This window comes from Anopheles merus, chromosome 3R (genome assembly GCF_017562075.2).
Source record: "Anopheles merus strain MAF chromosome 3R, AmerM5.1, whole genome shotgun sequence".
NCBI lineage: Eukaryota > Metazoa > Arthropoda > Insecta > Diptera > Culicidae > Anopheles > Anopheles merus.
The window spans coordinates 28202808-28220065 of NC_054084.1; the positions used below are offsets into that span (position 1 = coordinate 28202808).

General features: G+C 45.6%; 1 protein-coding gene across 4 annotated transcripts in view; it reads right to left on the reverse strand.

Moving 5' to 3' along the window:
• LOC121595861 (uncharacterized protein DDB_G0271670-like) overlaps window positions 1–16969 on the reverse strand; it is a 57190-nt gene extending 40221 nt beyond the window's left edge. For 2 of the 4 annotated variants that reach the window (XM_041920173.1, XM_041920175.1), the window contains exons 1-2: window positions 16692–16969; window positions 13218–13773 (exon numbers count right to left, since the gene is read on the reverse strand). The gene's annotated coding sequence lies outside the window, so the exon portion shown is untranslated. The remainder of the gene's footprint in view (window positions 1–13217; window positions 13774–16691) is intronic. The other 2 variants (XM_041920176.1, XM_041920174.1) reach the window with 2 other exon arrangements.
• Between the last annotated feature and the right edge of the window lie 289 nt (window positions 16970–17258).

The following is a 17258-nucleotide window of genomic DNA, read 5'->3' on the forward strand; positions in this document are numbered from 1 at the left end:
GCTTTCCGGCCGCTCGGCGAGTGGCTAATGAAAATTGGGTTTGCTCTCTGTGTGTGTCTCGCTTTTTCACCGATTTTTTTTAGAATCTGATTGAATTTTCTTGGACTGATTGTTGAACAATTTCTCCACCATGATTGACGCAACGTCACTTCACTTTTCTGTGTGTGTGTGCGCCTCGTTTACACGTACATCCGGGGAAATTCATTTGCCATTGGCAGCGCCCATCTCGACGCCTCCATGCCAGTAACAGTCGATTTCAAAACTGAACCTCCGACAAAAAGAACACAGATGGAGATGTGATGAAGAGAGAGTGATGCGAAAAATAAACAGAAGAGTAAAGTCTTTTTTTTTACTATTCTTTTCCCCAACTCGATCGGATGATGAGCGAAAGCTTTTCTAGTGCGTGTTCTGGTAGCACACTTTTTTCGCAGGGGAGGGAAAAAACAATGCCATGCCATGAGGATGTGTAATTTGATTTCGCGCTACGCATTAGTTAAAATTGTGCTTCATCGACAGTCCGTGCCCGGAAGGCTCTGGGCGTTTGGGTGTGTGTGTGTGCGTGAATTGGTTGCCCGGCGTGTCATACGACGATCGAAAGTGACGCATCAATTGGTTTAAGTACGCAGCAATTCGATGAACGTTCTGACACAGCGTGTGCGTAGAACGTTCGGTACGATGTGGATATGGCACCTTTTTGGTAGAATTTTTAGGAAAATGGGAGCTATTGACGTTAGAAATAATTTGATTTCTGGTTGCTGTAAAGTAGTCGAAGCTTTATGGTCGTGTTGTAATAAAATGTGAAATAGACAAAAAAGGCTTTTACTGCATGAAAAAATACATTTAAATAGCTAAGTTTTTTCGATATTGCAAATTGTGGCTATAACGTTTTAAATGATATTGCACTTCGCAGGCAAGTCTATTTATCAAAAAGGTTCGATTCATTAGCGGCCTTTTTTTGTAAGTTTTGGTGTTATTGTTTAGTTTTTTCAGTTTTTGGAAATTTTTGTTTTTTATTAAATATTTTACTATCATTTTGCCATATTATTCTTCGATGATCTTCGCTTTGTCAAAGTCAATTTACAAACTTGGTTCACCACATTTATCATATCCAATTTAGCATACGAATTATACAAACGTAGCTCGCAATTCTTCAGTTTAGTTAAAATCTTAATGGAACGAACGAACTAACAGAAGTGTTACTGTTTTCAATTACTAATTTTGGTCACTTGAGTACAGAAATTAAACAATAATTGTAATTCGTCAGTAAAGTATCGCAGTAAATCTGTAATGCTAAAAGATTCTGTAATAGTTTCAGCAAAAATTGTGTCGTTTGCAATTATTTTATTTTTCCTCTTTTTTTTTTGGCAAAATGACCCCAGCAGGGAAAATATCAGTTGAATTTGTTTCAGTTCGAGGCAATGTAAAAGTTCTGCCAATGAGCTTGGGTTGCATGTTTGTCAAATTAAGTGTAGTACACCAATGAGAAAAGCATTTTTGTCATCAATAAGCAACAAGTTTGTCAACATTTTAGCGCCTTTGTGGTCACGAACTCATCAGTGGCTAAGGCTGCAAAAAAATAGAGTCGGAAATACAATCAGCAATTATCTTTCTATAATCAAATAAGATGAAATTAGATTAACCTCTCATCGCTCATCCGTAATCATCAATCAAAAGCAACACATTTGGCCACCAAACGAAACATACTCTTCGGGCACGAATCGGAGAAGTGATGCAAAAATCACTTAAACACAAACAAAACCCATGCATTGCTGCAATGAAAACATTTACGATCTTTCGAAGAAATCCCGCCACCACCGAACACCGAACACCGACCCGGGTTCATGCCCGGCTGCCGAGGAAAACCGAAAATCCCCAGACTTCAGCAAAATAATGTATCTTCCCCCCCAGCACTCGGCAGCAGCACCAACAAAGCGCCTCCTCCACGGTTTCATTTCAATTCTCGCCCCGCGCACACTGAATAGCTTCTTAAATATCAATTACACATTTACGTAATGCGGCCTGAGCCCCTTTGCGACGCAAGTAGGCAACACGAACCTCGATCCGCCGCGCGCTGGGACCCGAAGATGTAACTGAAAGCTGCCGCGTGCAAGAGTAAGTAAGTAAGTAAAAGCCACTCGAAATAAACCAGACACACACACATACACACTCGCCGAATCTCCTATCCCCCATGGGTTGGGAGTGTGTGTGTGTGTGTGAGAGAGTGTGCAGAAGTCACGGTACGGATTTTTGCTTTAAGACATTCCATTTCAGCACTATCGTCTTTCGTGCGCGGTGGAATCGATCCTCGGAAGAAGAGGCAGAACAAAAAAACCGCCCAACACGTTTCGATCGTAAATTCCAAACGAAGTTTCCCACGAGTTCGGGTGGGCGGATGAACAACAAGACAAATAGAACGTGAACACCGTTCGCCAGTCGTAGCTTCTTCCCGCGTTTGGGGATGTCTAGCGAACCGGACTCCATACCGGTTGGTGTTGGGTGTTGGAACACAACCGGACAGGAATCTCGTGTGAATTTCCCACTTTCTCTCTCTCTCTCTCTCTCTCTCTCTCTCACTCTCTCTCTCTCTCTCACTCTCTCTCTCTCTCTCTCTCACACACACACACACACATTCTGTCTCATCCCAGGTGGGTACCGTGTAGACGTGATAGCGTCTTTGCGAAAACTTTCACCTCCAGCTTACCGAAATTCCAGCGGTGGTATTCCAGTTTACTCTCTGCCTCTTGTGCTGATCCCTTCGGGGGCCAGTGGAATTCGGCAAGCTCGTTTTTTTTTTTGTTGGAAGGTATAGATGGCACAGCGTTCACGGTCGACGCGCGAAAGGGATATCGATTCCGGAGGACACTGCCTCCGCGTCGTGCTTCGATGGCTTCAAGGACACTTCAAAGGATGCTTGCCGAAACGAAGGGCCGGCGAAGTTTCCGGCGTGCTCGAAACTCCAAGTAGGCTTAGCAAAGTTTCGGCCCGGGCAAAGGCATAAATCCACTCCCCGCAAATCTTTAACCACGGCCATCCGCCCGCCCAAAGGGGCTTTGTTAAAGGTCTCGAGCAGGTCGGGGTGGACGCGTGCGAGGAATATTCAGTGATTGTATTGACATATTTACATTTTTACGCCTGACTGATCGGTGTGAGCGGGTGTTTCGTTTCTACTTCGCAAGTGTACCCACGTGTCAGCCTCCCTCGGGCGGCGTTTTTTCGGCGATGCCACGGATCACCCTCCCTGGCGTAACGTGGGATGTTTTTATTCACCGACATTATGCTCGAAACCGCGCACAGTACCAAGGTCAAATTTATTGCATTACCATACCTCCAGGGGTGTGTGTGTGTGTGTGTGTGGGGCCAAAGAATTATGACGGTTCGCATGATGGGTTTTGCATGCTGGCGCGAGCGTGAAGAGCTCTCGGGAGCAGCAGCCGCCGAACCGGAGGGGCTGAAAGTCCTTCAAAGTGCTCCACAACAACAACATCAACAGGAGCAGCAGTAGTAGCAACGAGAAACTCACTCACCAACACAAGCGTAAAATCTTGCCTTTTTGGCTAAGCGCGTGGGGGTTCCGCACGCTACGGAGCACACAATAATGGGAAGCCCGCGAGTGGTCCACTCACAGATGTCAGTTCCATCGGTACGTGACCGGCTCGCTTTGGTTATCTTACACATCTTGCCCTTTGCCCGCCTGTTGGCTGCTGGCCAAATTCAAACTCCCCGCTGTTATTTCTGTACGGTGTGAGAATTTCCACCAATTCCATTTCCGTGGTTGCGTGAACGGTCCTTTCCGCGTTGTTTGAGTTTTGTTGAGTTGGAGCGCAAAAATAAACGATTAGAGTCGCCCGGGCGACTAAGACGCGCTCCTGGGAAGTGGTTCCGCTGATACGAAACCTTGCTGCCAATTGGGGGGAGAAAGAGAAAGAGAGAGAAAAAAGGGGAGTGCAAGGAATGGTACAGAAAATGAAAAGCGCCTCGGTGTGGCAAACTTTACGTGGCAAAGTTGTTGCTTGAGAAAATTAAATTTGCTGCCAGTTTTGTGTCGCACTCGCTGTGTGTGTGTGTGTTGTGTCTTGGGTGCTATTGTTTGCAGAAACGAAGCCGAAGTCCTCTTCCTTCAGTCTCCCACGTCCTCCGCTGGTGTAGATTTCAGCCAGCAAATTTTGTGGAATTTGTAGGGGAATAGGAGAATGGTGGGCGGCTGCGAGCGATGGAAGTGATTAATTCGAGCGAAAAGACAGACCGCAGCTCAATTTATCAAGATAGGCGAAAACTTTGCGTTTGCGATCGCTTTCGACGGTTTTTTTTTGGCGAGGAACGTTTATTTTCCCCACCGAAAGGTGCTGAGGGCCAAACTACTCGCGGCGGGAAGGAGGGGAGGTATAGGCGTAGCGCGGTTCTTCCAAATTTACTGAACTAGCTTTAAGCAATTTGTGTGAACGCGCAAGAAACAATTGCCCAAATTATTCGCCTCCAGACACCAGTCTGGTTTAAAGTGACTCCATGTTGGATGGAAATACAAAGAGGGAAAGTACACCCTCTGGTTGCCCTTCGCTGTGGCCTAACATTCCGGTCCGCATGACCCGAGGTAAGACAGTGCAGACGTACTTCACCCTCTACCCCCCCCCCTCTTCCTTTTAAAATTTCCTCGCGCTCGCAAGAAGCAGATCATGGCGCGAAAGGGAAAGTTTTGTGCCGTGTCTAAACGTCGACTTACTGCGAGCCATCGCCCATTGGCGCGATAAGAAATGTGCTTTAACAACAAAGCTGGTCGGCGGCCCTCCCTTCCGGAAGACAAAGGAATGGATGAATAAATTTAACGCCTCCGTCTCAACGCCATTTCTATTTGCACAAATCATCAAAGATTGCCCATCAAAGTGCGGCCAGCCCGCTCCGCTCGAGGACAATTATTCATTGGGAGCCACGATCCGGCAGCGGGACAACCGTGATGAGGCTCAATATTTACTGAGACTGGCTCGATGGGCAAACACAAACTGTCCCCTTGCTGCTGCTGCTGCTGCTGCTTCTGTGGCTTCTTTGGTGTGGAACTGGAGCGAGAAACTGTTGGCCTGGGAGCACACAGAATTATGATTTATGAACTGGGACGTTATCAGATTAATGTTTAATTATGGGAGAGCGCGCCGGAAATGCTGGATCAGCATGGCCGAACGGCTCAGCAGCTTTCTCCCGGACGAGGGGTGGAAATGGGAAAGACTCCGTTTTTATCGTAAGATGCCAATGAGATGGATGAAGCATTCGTGAAGTGGAATATTTATGAGGCGCTTTCGAGTCGGCGTGGCGTGGCCACGTGCTGGCAGGAATGGTATGAGAAACGATTGGCGATGGTTTTTTTCATTTGTGCTGCGCAAAGGTATTGATAATCCGGTGGAAGCGGTGGTTTTTGGTTGGGTTTAGTTAATGTTTTCAGATATTGATGATAATTTAAACTCGATTGGAGCGTTTGTTTCATTACGAAACGTTGATCAATGTCTTGGTTGTTGATTTATATTCGCCTGCAGTGACGATAGGTAGAGCTAGCAAGGTAAGAATTTACTGGAGCATTGTGGAATGTATCACTATACTTTTTTATCAATGTGAGATGTAATTTATTTAACCGAGATGTCACGAGTTTAAGCGTTGCAATTGAATGGTAATTATTTAAGCTTATTTGCACAATGAAATCTGCGACCTTGCGAGCAGCCTTTCGTTAGCTATCCGAAATATGAGCCATTGCGGACGAAGACATGCGTGTAGGCATGTGTTTAAGCTCTTTACTAAATTTTTATAATTTCCTCTTCAATTTTTGCGACAAAATTTGTTGGATTAGAGCATCTGCATCCGGCCTTAGCACAATTTTTTGATCGAAAAAATTCGATAGGTGCTCACGTAAAACTGACAGTAAAACCATTTTTTTCATACTCCTACATGAAGTCGATTTCCATCGAGTTCAGTATTTAGTGTAGGCAAATATTTTTTTATATATTTAATAAATGATTTTTTATCACGCTAAATATTGAAAAAGAACCAAAACATTTACCAACTTGCTTTTACACAACGTTTTTCAAAACCTTTAACCTTGATTTATGGCATTTTTCTGATATTCGATCATTTCCGCAGCTCAATGCGTCCATATAAAGCGGAACGATCGAATTTTTGTAGCATAGTTAATTTTGCTCGCAAGTGTCATAGTATACCAGTTTTCAAAAAGACCAGTAAAATGAACACCTTGGCGGCGAAATGTGTGTCAAATGACACTAACATGACAGCTGGATCGGTCGAAATTTTTTCGATCAAAAAATTGTGCTGAGGTCGATCATCTTGGTATAAAAAAACTCGATGGGTTGCAGCTGGGAGATGCTGGGCTGGTTCGCAAACTTGCGTGTAATATCGAAATTACGCCAAAATCCGCTTAAAATCCGCTTGTGGCATCGATGTTTGTTGCTGCGGATCCAGTAGACGCAATTTATAATTATATTGTTTCATGTCCCCCAGAGACTATTGCACCGTTTTGCCGATTGCATCGAACCCCCTTGCCAAGCAAACGCAGTGATGTAGTCGCTTTTCCCTCGGTCTTCATTTTCAGCTTCCTTTAGAGCCTCAAGTCACTCAGGGTCATCAGCCATTCGGGACCGTGCTTTCTTTCGATGGTCTGATTGTTGTTTAATAGTGCCAAGATGTTTTAGATGCCGGAATGGACCTATCCAACGTCTACAAACTGCCGGACGATGTTCGTTTTCGTCATGGCGTGGTGCCTTTCTTTGGCACGTTTCTGAACGAAGTTTCTTCACTTGTTTGGCCATCACGGGTAAAGTTCAACTGACAGAGGCGTCAAATTTTGTCTGCTAACTCTCGGGATACTATTGTTGAAAGTGAAATTAACGTTTCGTTAGTGTGGGTGAAGATAAACCCGTGAAAAATCGACAATATTGGTCCATTATTTGTAATGTAAACGTTAGTATCTCTAATGAATTGTAATAGCAACAGGCAGAAAAAAAAAAACATAAAACAACATGTCTGAATTGTTTCACCCCATCGAGAACATCTAGCCTAGGGTCAGGCAAAGATTTTTTTGTTTTATAGTTTTTACAAACTACATCATGAAACAATATGAAACGAAAATCATCTTTCATGAATATAAAATATATAAACCACTCATGTACTGATCGGGGCATTAGCAGCTCGTAGAAAATTGACATATTCACAACTGCTACTGTTTGTAAGTGCAATATAGTTCCATCCCTCAGTTTAAGCTCCCTTCCAGCGAGCATTACGGCCAGGGCATTATTTCAACTTTGTACTCTATTACTTCAAAAAAGCAACAAATTTGTATGCTTTTGGAAACACCAGTCCCATGTCCATCGAAAAAGTGCAAAAGCACATCAAAGAGTTGAAGTACTAGTTCTGAAATTTTAATAAACCACTCGCCACAGGGTAAGAGCGGTGCAATGTGTTATTACTTGCCGCTTCCCAAAACGCACCCTAGCAACGCACGCTGGCGGCTATCATGACAAATTTCTTCCCCCATGGTGAGGAGAAGCTGAAGCGAAGAGCGATTTCCATCGAATGGGAAACTCCCAACATAACGGTCCGAGTCCTCAGGTAGCTACCGCAACCGGCGGCCAAGCTACCTTTGGTGCGATTGCAACCAGCCGGTGCAGTTGGGAATGTTGGTTAATTGTATTACAGCACAGCTTCAGTCCCTGCTTCCGGCACCCGCTCCTTAATAGGCACGAATTGGATTTGCATGTTGGCTGCCGGCATTTAAATGATATGCCCGCTTCCGCTTGCCAGTCTCCACATATCGCCATAGTGGGTTAGAACATCTGCCGCTGCGCGATTTAACTTTGCCTTTCCCGGGGCCAGTGTGTGGGCTTTCAGGTATGGTCGTTCCTAGCTTTCTCAGCAGTTGCAGTTGGCAAAGCGAAAGCCATTTTCCACCGTACCGAGTTGCACACCAGTTTTCAATCAAATTAAACAGATTCCCACGAAAAATCTAAAAGCTGGAAGGAGCTCATATGACATTTCCAGGGATAGTGCAGCATCAAAGTTGAATTTAATTGAAGCAGCATCTGCTTCCACAATGGGCAGGGCTGCAATCTCTAACGAAATGGTAGTGTTTCGGCGAGAATGAAATTTCTTGCTAAAAGCTTAACGAGAACGTTGTAAATCGGGTATGTGGCTTGTGCGTTCGACAAACTTTCACCGTCCCAAACATTCCACCCAAATGTTAACGACTCGGTCGAGGTAAATTTCGCTGCAGATCTGTAAATGAAAAATGGATCGATTAATTTTGCACTCCCGTGCCACAAGGCAACGATCGTTCGTTTTGAGATCGATACATGAACATGACAATTCCACGTACGCATCTCGTGCGTACTTCCTGCTGCCGGATAATCTGCAGAGCCGTTGTGTTTCCGTGTTTCAACTGCACTGACATGGGTATACCCCAGCACCAAACATAATTCCGCTCAAAACGACACGCGCAAAGTGGATGCACATCCGTTGCGGGTAAAGTTGGCAAAATTGCCGTCATGAGAGCCGTGCCTGCCCGTATCGGTGCAACGAAAGCCGCCCTAACCACGCCAACTCATGAAAATGCATTTGGAAAAGTGAATGCATCGCCCAGGGCGCCCACTACTCGTTACGCCCCTTTCGTGCATTATTCAAGTGTGGGTGGGAAAATATTGAAGAATCCGTTTCGTTGCATTCCATTTCCAGTTTGCGGAGTGGTGCGGTTTTTTTGTTGGACGGTGTGTGGTGGTGTCTGTGCTACCCGGCGGATAGCGGCTCGACGCGCGTCCATTAGTGGTGTGCGGATTTTAAAACATCCATTCCGGTGTCCGGAAGTCCGGGCGGTACATGCGTCGTGCTGCGGCAGCGCGTTTGTCCTACCGCTTGCACAGACAAAAGAAGCGCCAAGGGATGTTGGTTTTGTGTCCCTGCCCGCCTTTCGCTCTTCTTCTGTAATGGCAGCCTTGCCCGGGCATTCGAGCATCCATTTGCGGCACTTTGCGACGCGCAAACGCGCGTCAGGTAGGAGGTAGGAAACGGCTGCATAAGAGCAGAAGCGACATAAATCGCCCCGCTCCCCGAACGTACATCATCTTAAATGCTTTTACACTCTCCAAACACACACATACACACAAAATGGAAAGATAAGATGCAATGCACATGCAGTGATTGCAGTGGGTGCGGCTCTTTGCTGTTCTTTTTTGGTATTTATATAGCACTGCAAATGGAAATGATAATAACAGTTGGGGTTGCGGTGATGCTGCGTCAGTTGGTGAGGCAGCTAGCAGGACCGTTCTCCTGATTTAAGTGCACACGCACACATACAGACAAACCAAAAACAAACAAAAGATGTGCGATAAGACTGTGTTTGGGGAATCTATTTTTACTGTCTGTAGCATACATTTGAATTTTAAATCGGGCAATGCATAATGCATGGCTGAGACGATCCAGCAACAGTAACAGGATTACAGGAAGTACTACAAACCGGGAATCGTTGCATAATGCTCTCCTCTATCTCTCGTCAAGTTCGTTTGTGGCTCTAGTTTTTATCAGTCGTTTAGAGCCTTTCAGTTGTAAATGTAATGCAAATATAAGCTTTGTAGGTGTTAAAATGGAGCAGATCAACCATTGTGAAGTGAGGTTATAGATTCACCACAATTATAGATTGTAAACGGTGAAACTGCTTTAGCTAGCTAACATTTTATGGAAGCCATGTTCCATAATTTCTCTTCATTCATTTTAGGATAGAATAAGTCTATTATTAGTGTATGTTTTTCAATTTATTTGGTGCTAATCTCATGTTTGATGATTGATGATTAAATAACAATGATTATTTCAAGCAAGTTGCACTATATTATCGATTTCGATTTAGGATTTAGAATGTAAATTAACCTTTTCCTTTCACTCTATCGGTTCTAAATCTTTTTCTCTCTTTCTATTTCACTCTCCCTTACTCAATCTCTCACTCTCTCTCTCTCTCTCTCTCTATAAATCCTGCTTTCTCTATAGCACTACCTGTTTCTCTCTCCATCTGTGGTAATTTTCGTCATTACCCAACGATTCGTGACCGTGTTGTTAGGCCTACAAACGTATGATAGTTTAGCAAGCGGTTTTGTATGGAGTGTTGATCAGCCGTCCGAAAATGTTCCTGTAACAAATAAACATGGAACCCATCCATTTGTTTCTCTTGCAACACAAATGTTCCCGCAACAGGAAATTTGACAGTTCGTCCATACGATTTGGCAACAAATGTTCCCGCAACATTTCCTTTTCTGGCGTTTGGAAAGAGTGTGGAGAAGAAGAGAGTTTTCCAAACAGTGGTTCAAGTAACTGTTCTGCAAGCGTCAAAGTTAGATTGCAGGTGACCTATTTTAGGAGGCCGCCAAAATTTCAACTACAACGCAACAAATAACCTTCTTTTAGGGGTAATGGAACATGCCGGCATATACAGGCTTTCGAGACTTAACCCTTTAAGCGCCGTGTCATTTAAATTCGAATGACGGTTTTGCTCACCGTTCAGCTTTGCATCTGAAGCTCACTGATTCTCTCGAGAACGAATGAGGTAGGGAAGAGAGAACGAGAACGACACAAGAAACCGTCGCTCTCATCGCTCTCTTGCCATGCGCTACGTGCTCACTCTAAAACTGTGACGTCAGGCCGGCGGTCAAAGTGTTAAAAAGTATCACGCAGTCGGAGGAGTCATTCCTTGCTCAGGGTGACGGTCCATACGAGGATTGAGCCCAGGACGGGCATGTTATTAAGTGCCCAAACAGACGATAATACTTCGGGGCCTCCAAATGCAACAAAAGGAAAACCATTGGACTGGATAGTTCCATGACTGAGACAGATGCAGGTACTATTGTTGGACCCGAATTAAAAAAGGGAGCAGAATCAGGGCCTGAAATGGAGTTCAGGATCAGGACTGATAGGGAATCCTGATCAGTTTATTGACCAGTAAGTGTTTGGGATCAGTTCTAGTACCGATATGTACATGATACAGGATCTGGTGTGGGGTCAAGATCAGTTCCAAAACCGGCATGCGTTCTTTGTAAGTTCTGGTATGGGTTCGGGATCAATTCCAGGGCCAGTACGGCTTTCGGAGCAGTTACAGGACTGGTATAGAATCAAGCTCGATTGGGCTGGTATTGGAGTGAGTTCCTGCATCAGTATGAGATCTGTAAAATTTCACGACCAATATGCGTTGGGGATCAGCCGCAGGATTGGTATGGGTTCTGAGTCAGGTTACAAAACATTTAAAACTATTACACTGATTTTTTTGTGAAAGAAAAAAAAATCTGAAACTTAATTTGGCATCTGGCTTTGTTCAGAACATTGATATACTTTTAACTATCTAAAGTATCCTCCATTTTTAATAGTAAAACTTTCCTATAATGGCTTAAAATGTTGACACTGATTGCATCTACTGATTAGCTACATTAATTTAATTCGTTACATGCGTTAGAATGTGAAGTTTCATTTGATGAAACACTAACCAACTCCATACAATCATTTCTCCACATTCAGTCAAAAGCCAGTTAATCAAATGCAATCGGATAATGTGCACCCTTGGATGAAGTACATTACCCGTTAACGACCACAATTGAGTAGTGTGATGATTTTGGCTTGCGTAATGGCTGTACTCTGCGGCAAAGTGATGCTTAACTTTTGCCCAGAGTACAGCCATACACACAAAAGCAAACAGAGCCACCGAGAGTTGGTTTTAATCTCACATTAAATTTTAACGCCTGCCCCTCCTACCTCCTCCTTTCGACGAAATTAAACACGCCCGCAGGGGGCAGCTTGTTCCCGTTAATCGTCACGTGTGATACAAAATATGATAACATTTTACCGGCAGCTCCCCGCTCTGCACTGCTGCACTGAAAACAAGTGCCTTTCGGGGAGGGTTCAAAAAACATGTCCCAGCGGGTGGCTGATGTGGATACGCACAGGGGATCGTTTTTCCTCTTTTTGGTGTTTTATTTGCGTTGTTGTTGCTGTAACGAGATTCACAGCTGGAGAGCTTCACAGCCGGCGCCGTAAAGCAGCCGGCCTGTAGGTATACGCGCTTTCTGTTGGCACTCCCCCATTGGCTTCAACGTATGCAACCGGTAACCGGTTGTCATCTTTTTTTTTGTGCTAAAGAAGCTTGTTAAAAATGTGTCAATGCCACACACAGACACACAGACATACACTTCACGCGATTGTATTGTCGTGCTGCTGGCCGCTGCTAGCAATCCAATTACCGACCATCTGGCGATGCTTTTCTCCCCCGCCAACAGTGGGACACGGGGAGTAAGCGAATCATTCGTACAGCAAAGAATAAATAACTTTTCACCTAAAGTGTCCTCCGAGCCCGAGATACTGCTGCCGGCCCGAGACCGGCTTCGTTTTTCTTTCAATTTCGTGTATTAATTTCGCAAAAAGAAAACAATCCCCAGCAGCCACCCGACCGAACGAGCTCTGGCACGGACAGTCCAATTCGGTGGGATCGGTGCGTCCGATGCTTCCGACCTAATCTGCTGTAACAATAGCCATGTGGAGAGCAGCATTTCGATCGGCTCCAGGCATGTTGGGTTTCGGGTGCCAGACGCTACCTCCTACTCCAAAGATGTACCTTGCGGGAGTGGATAGAAGGGAAGCCATTGTGTGGGCGCTCCTCCCGCTTGTAAAAGGTGAAACAGAAGATGGAAAAACATGCCCGCGGCTATTGTACACGTCCCGGCGGAGGCTGAGGTTTTATAAAATTGGAGCAAGGGAAAGAAAAAAAATGTTATGTGTGCCGCCCCATCTGGCCGCAGCCGAAAAAACGGAGCGAGCCTTTAACGATGCTCCTTCTATCTGTGTGCTTGCGAAACTTCCCAGCAGTGGGAGCGCATAAGAAGGATGCTCCAGCGCTGGAGAGCTCAAGTTTTGATTGTTGTTCTTATTGTTTTAATAATGGGACGATGGTTTTGCTGGTTTTGAAGTTTACCTAACCTAAAGCCGAAGGTCAATAGAGGCAGAGCTAGGGAGTGGAAAGTTGGGTGGAAAGAACACACGATTAGGGGGGAAAAGAACCGAGCTCGGTACTTCAAAGTTCTCAAAATTGAATCGAAACCAAACTGTGCAGCAAAAGAAACCTGCTGAGAGTGAGGGGTTTGGGGGTGGTCCGAATGGGGGAGGGCTAGCCCTTAAGCCACTAAGGGGTATTTCATTCTCAAACTTACCTTTTGTTGTTGTTGTTGTTCTTGTTGCTGGTTTTTATATTGGTTGGATGTTTTCGGTGACCTTTTCGATTATTTCCCTCCCCTCACTTTCTCAGCCAGCATCCGTCGGCCTCAAGTAGGCTGAAAAGGATGATTTCTTGTTCCTTTTTTTTTTCGTCCGAGCCACTAGCGATGCTCACTGCCGGGTGTCTCTAAGCACACTGGCGCACAAGAAGCAAGCACTATACGCACACGGCTCACAAGCCTACTTCGATCCGGGCGGCTTTTTCGTGGCAGAAGCTGTAGTTGGCACAGACCAATCGAGAGCAGCCTACCAGTGTGTGGTGTAAAGTTTTCCACACGTCTTGTTTTTTTATTTGGGCGAGGCAAACAGAAAATAATCAAAAATGGGCCATTTTCGTTGTGACCTATCGGGGTGGGAAGAATGGAGCCGCCCGGTTGTTTTCGTCGCTGCTCCTTTTTTCCGCTCACTGCTGCTTCATAACGTTCACCACACACTGTTTCGAAACCTTTGAACTAATACACACACACACACACACATGGGCTGCTGTTGCTGCTGTTGGAAAAAGATGGGTTGAAGAGCGGTGGCAAGAATGTTTATAAACGTATTCTTCCAGTGGGCCAGCAAACGTAAAATAGGATTGGCTATGGAGGAGGGACAACTACCCACAAACTCCCTGGGCTGTTACCCCCAAAAAGTTGCCTTGACGTTGCTTCTTTTGAACGGTTGGAAGATTGGAATAAGAAAAAATGGGAAACCCAGTTACTCGTTAAACTATTTCACACATAAACACACACACACACAAACAAGGAAAGTCGAGACAACCGTGACACCGTCAAGCATTGCTGCGTTTGCTCGTGAAGCAACGGCCAACGTGGCCATAAATTCAGCACACACGTTCATCTCACACGTGGGGAATGGGTTCGTCGCTTCCCCTTTCTAAACTACTTTCATTTTCCATCTCGCCGTTATTACACTCCTTCCCCAAACCTTCCCAAGCCGGTCGAACGTGAGAACATTTCATTCCCCTCACTTCCACCCCAATGGTGTCTCGTTTGCCCGCATAAAGGGAAGACGTTTCTTTTGCAATGGCTTTCCATTTATCACTTTGACTGGTGGAAAAAAGACAGACAGAAAGAGGAGCTCATGCGGGGTGGATCATCTCAATGGACGTACAAAAAAACGCACAAACACACACACACCCAACACAGCGAAGGAAGTTGACAGCGAAAGACGAGAAAGAGTAAGCCTGTAAAAGTGACAAGCTTAAGGACGGAGACGACGAAATGAAAGCAACACACACAAAAAACCCCAGCGAACGTGCCGGATAGGACAATCCAGCAAATTACACCCGCAGGTGCTTCCGATTGTGATTTTTGTTATTTAGGTTTTATTTTTGTAGCCTTCCGGCCAGACGGCTTCTTGCTCGCAAGCTGTCTCTCACGCTTTCCCGTTCTATCTCGCCCTCTCTCTCTTTCTCTCTGTATCTCTGTAGCTATCTCTTTCGCTCTGTCATATATTGATCTAGCTTCGTGGCCGGATGGACCTTTCGTACACGGTCGGGGTACGAGATGCCTTCCATAGTGACATAACGCAACAAAGCGGGCGCCTCTTGGTTGCTGCTTCGTTGACCTTTAACCTTTTCGCAAGCTCAGCCAACGATACGAGCGGATTGGGCTGAGCAGGGTCGCTGCTGGGTGTGAATTAAAGTGAAACGAAACGGTTTCTCTGCTGCGTGAGAAGCAGCAAAGAGAAAAAAAAACATACAAAAACGAATCAATTGAGCTCAAATTTCAAACCAGTTAATCTGGCAACACCGCGCCACAGTGTAGCAGATCAATGTGCCACCTTTGTTCCTCAGACGTTTGGTGTATCAAGTGTCGAAAGTGGCTGGAAATTGGAGGTAATCGAACGGATAACTTCACGATTAGCTCGCTCGCTGTTCAGTGAACTGATTGGTGGAAATTGTGTCTGGTTAACGTCTGAAAGCATCTGTTTTGTCGATTGAGCAACCATTTCCATTTCTTATCGCCCACCGATGCAAGTATCCACTTGATCAGAAAAATGATTGTTAAATTCAACCACGGTGAGGCAAGATTGTTACACTTTGAGTATAATTGCAATAAAAATACATTAAAAATGCATCATCATCACCGTAAAATGTACGACCATTAATTCGATTCCATGCTCAAGAATTGCTTCATCATTACGCCTGCCATTGTGTCTTGTCCCTTTTCCCAACCGGCCAAGGGACGGTAAATAAAGCTCTCTTGGCTTAATCTTGACAGCATTGTTCCTTGCGCTAGAAGTAAAATGAAAACTTTGCGCCCTATCCAAGTTCTTTGCAAACACGGCGAAACATGACGAAACGGCACAACACAACGGGAGGGCCCAATAAAAAAGCAAACAAAAAAGGAAACGATTGAAAATAATGAAAAGAAGGCGCGATAAATATAGACACCAAACAGGCGTGAGATGACAGGCGGTGGGAGAGCTTTCCACCCAGCTGCACGAAACTTTGATTGCATTGCCCAAATACGGCTAAAAGTACACGAAACACACGTTCGGTTACTATGGAAAGTGGGAGCTTTTTTGTTTTTCCCTTTTTTGGTCCGTTTTCGGATAAAATCAACCAAAGCTAAGGAAGGGATGAAAAGTTTTTGCCCACCGCTGGAGTAGGAGACGTATAATGCCCTCCTCCTCCCGGAGAGCATTACGGAGAGCATTGGCAAGTGGAAGGTATCAAGGGCGTTTCTTGTACTTGGCACCAGTGCACCACCCCCAGAGAGAGAGAGAGAGCGTTTCGTGGGGTCAGTTTTGACCTGCTGGGGCGAGGTAATTGGATTTATCCACTTTCCCGATGCGGTTGTCGGGTGATAATGATGAGATGATTTTGTTGCCGTTTTTTTTTTCATTCCCTCTCTTCTTCACACTGTGTGTTCCGATTACATTTTTAGCACAACCAACCCACCCACACTCTTAGCACGTATTTATCCAAACGGATGAACCTTTTTCGCTGTACAACAAGCTGCGGGTGAAAAAGTTTGAACACACCAACACGCAAAACTTTCCCCCAAGGGGCCACTGTGGGAAACACAACCCCACCCACAATCACACACATCCACACGCACATGAACAATCACTGAATTTATCTCTCTCTCTTTCTCTCTCTCGTCATCTGCTTCACTGTGAAGCGCTGATGAGTGATTTAATTATCAACACGCACGGTTTTGGGGTTTGCTTTTTTCGCTAACAAATTCACGCACTTTTCCCGACACACTACGGCACACCCAGACACGGGTCCACACGGTACGTGACATACGTACACAAACACGCGCACGCACAAACACTCGCGCAAGACCATCATATCAACCATGCAGCGTGCAAGCTTTTGGGCCAGCGCTATCCCTGTATCTTTTGCTCACTCCCATTCGGCTTTCCTATGTTTCCCTGGGCTGGCACCGATTTGCTACCTTTCGATTATCCATCCAGTGGCAGGTAAGACGTCACACTCGTACACGTGTAATATATTTCCAGCTCAAGCGGAAAGGAAAAACCGCACTCCGGAAGAGCGTTCAATTTGGCGAACGGGGGGGCCCACGCACCAGCGTTTGCTAACAAGCCGTACCGAAACGGGTCGATTCTCGTTGGCTACTGAGAAGCGGCGTGGCACCGGTTCGCCAGTGTACGGTCGGCAGCTCGGCAAAAGTCAAAGCCTCCCCAATAGGCAGGATGGCCTTCGCACTACGCTGCTGGCCGTCATCGTCGTCGTGGTCGTTGGCGTCGTCCTCGTCGTCGTCGTCGGTTGCGCAACCGTTTTCGTGAAAAAGCCGAACCTGCTGAGAAACGGAGTGTTGTTGTGCTGTGAGATGGCCGAAGAGAGCAGCAGCTCCCAGAAAACCCGAGAGCACCATCAGAGCGCGTGTTCGGTCTCTAAAGCGCCCGTGGAGCTGAATACGAGAGTGCTGCTGTAGAGACCGGGAACGGCAAAAGAGCCATTGCGAAAGTGAGAGATTGAGAGCGGTACCGCGCTCAGTGAG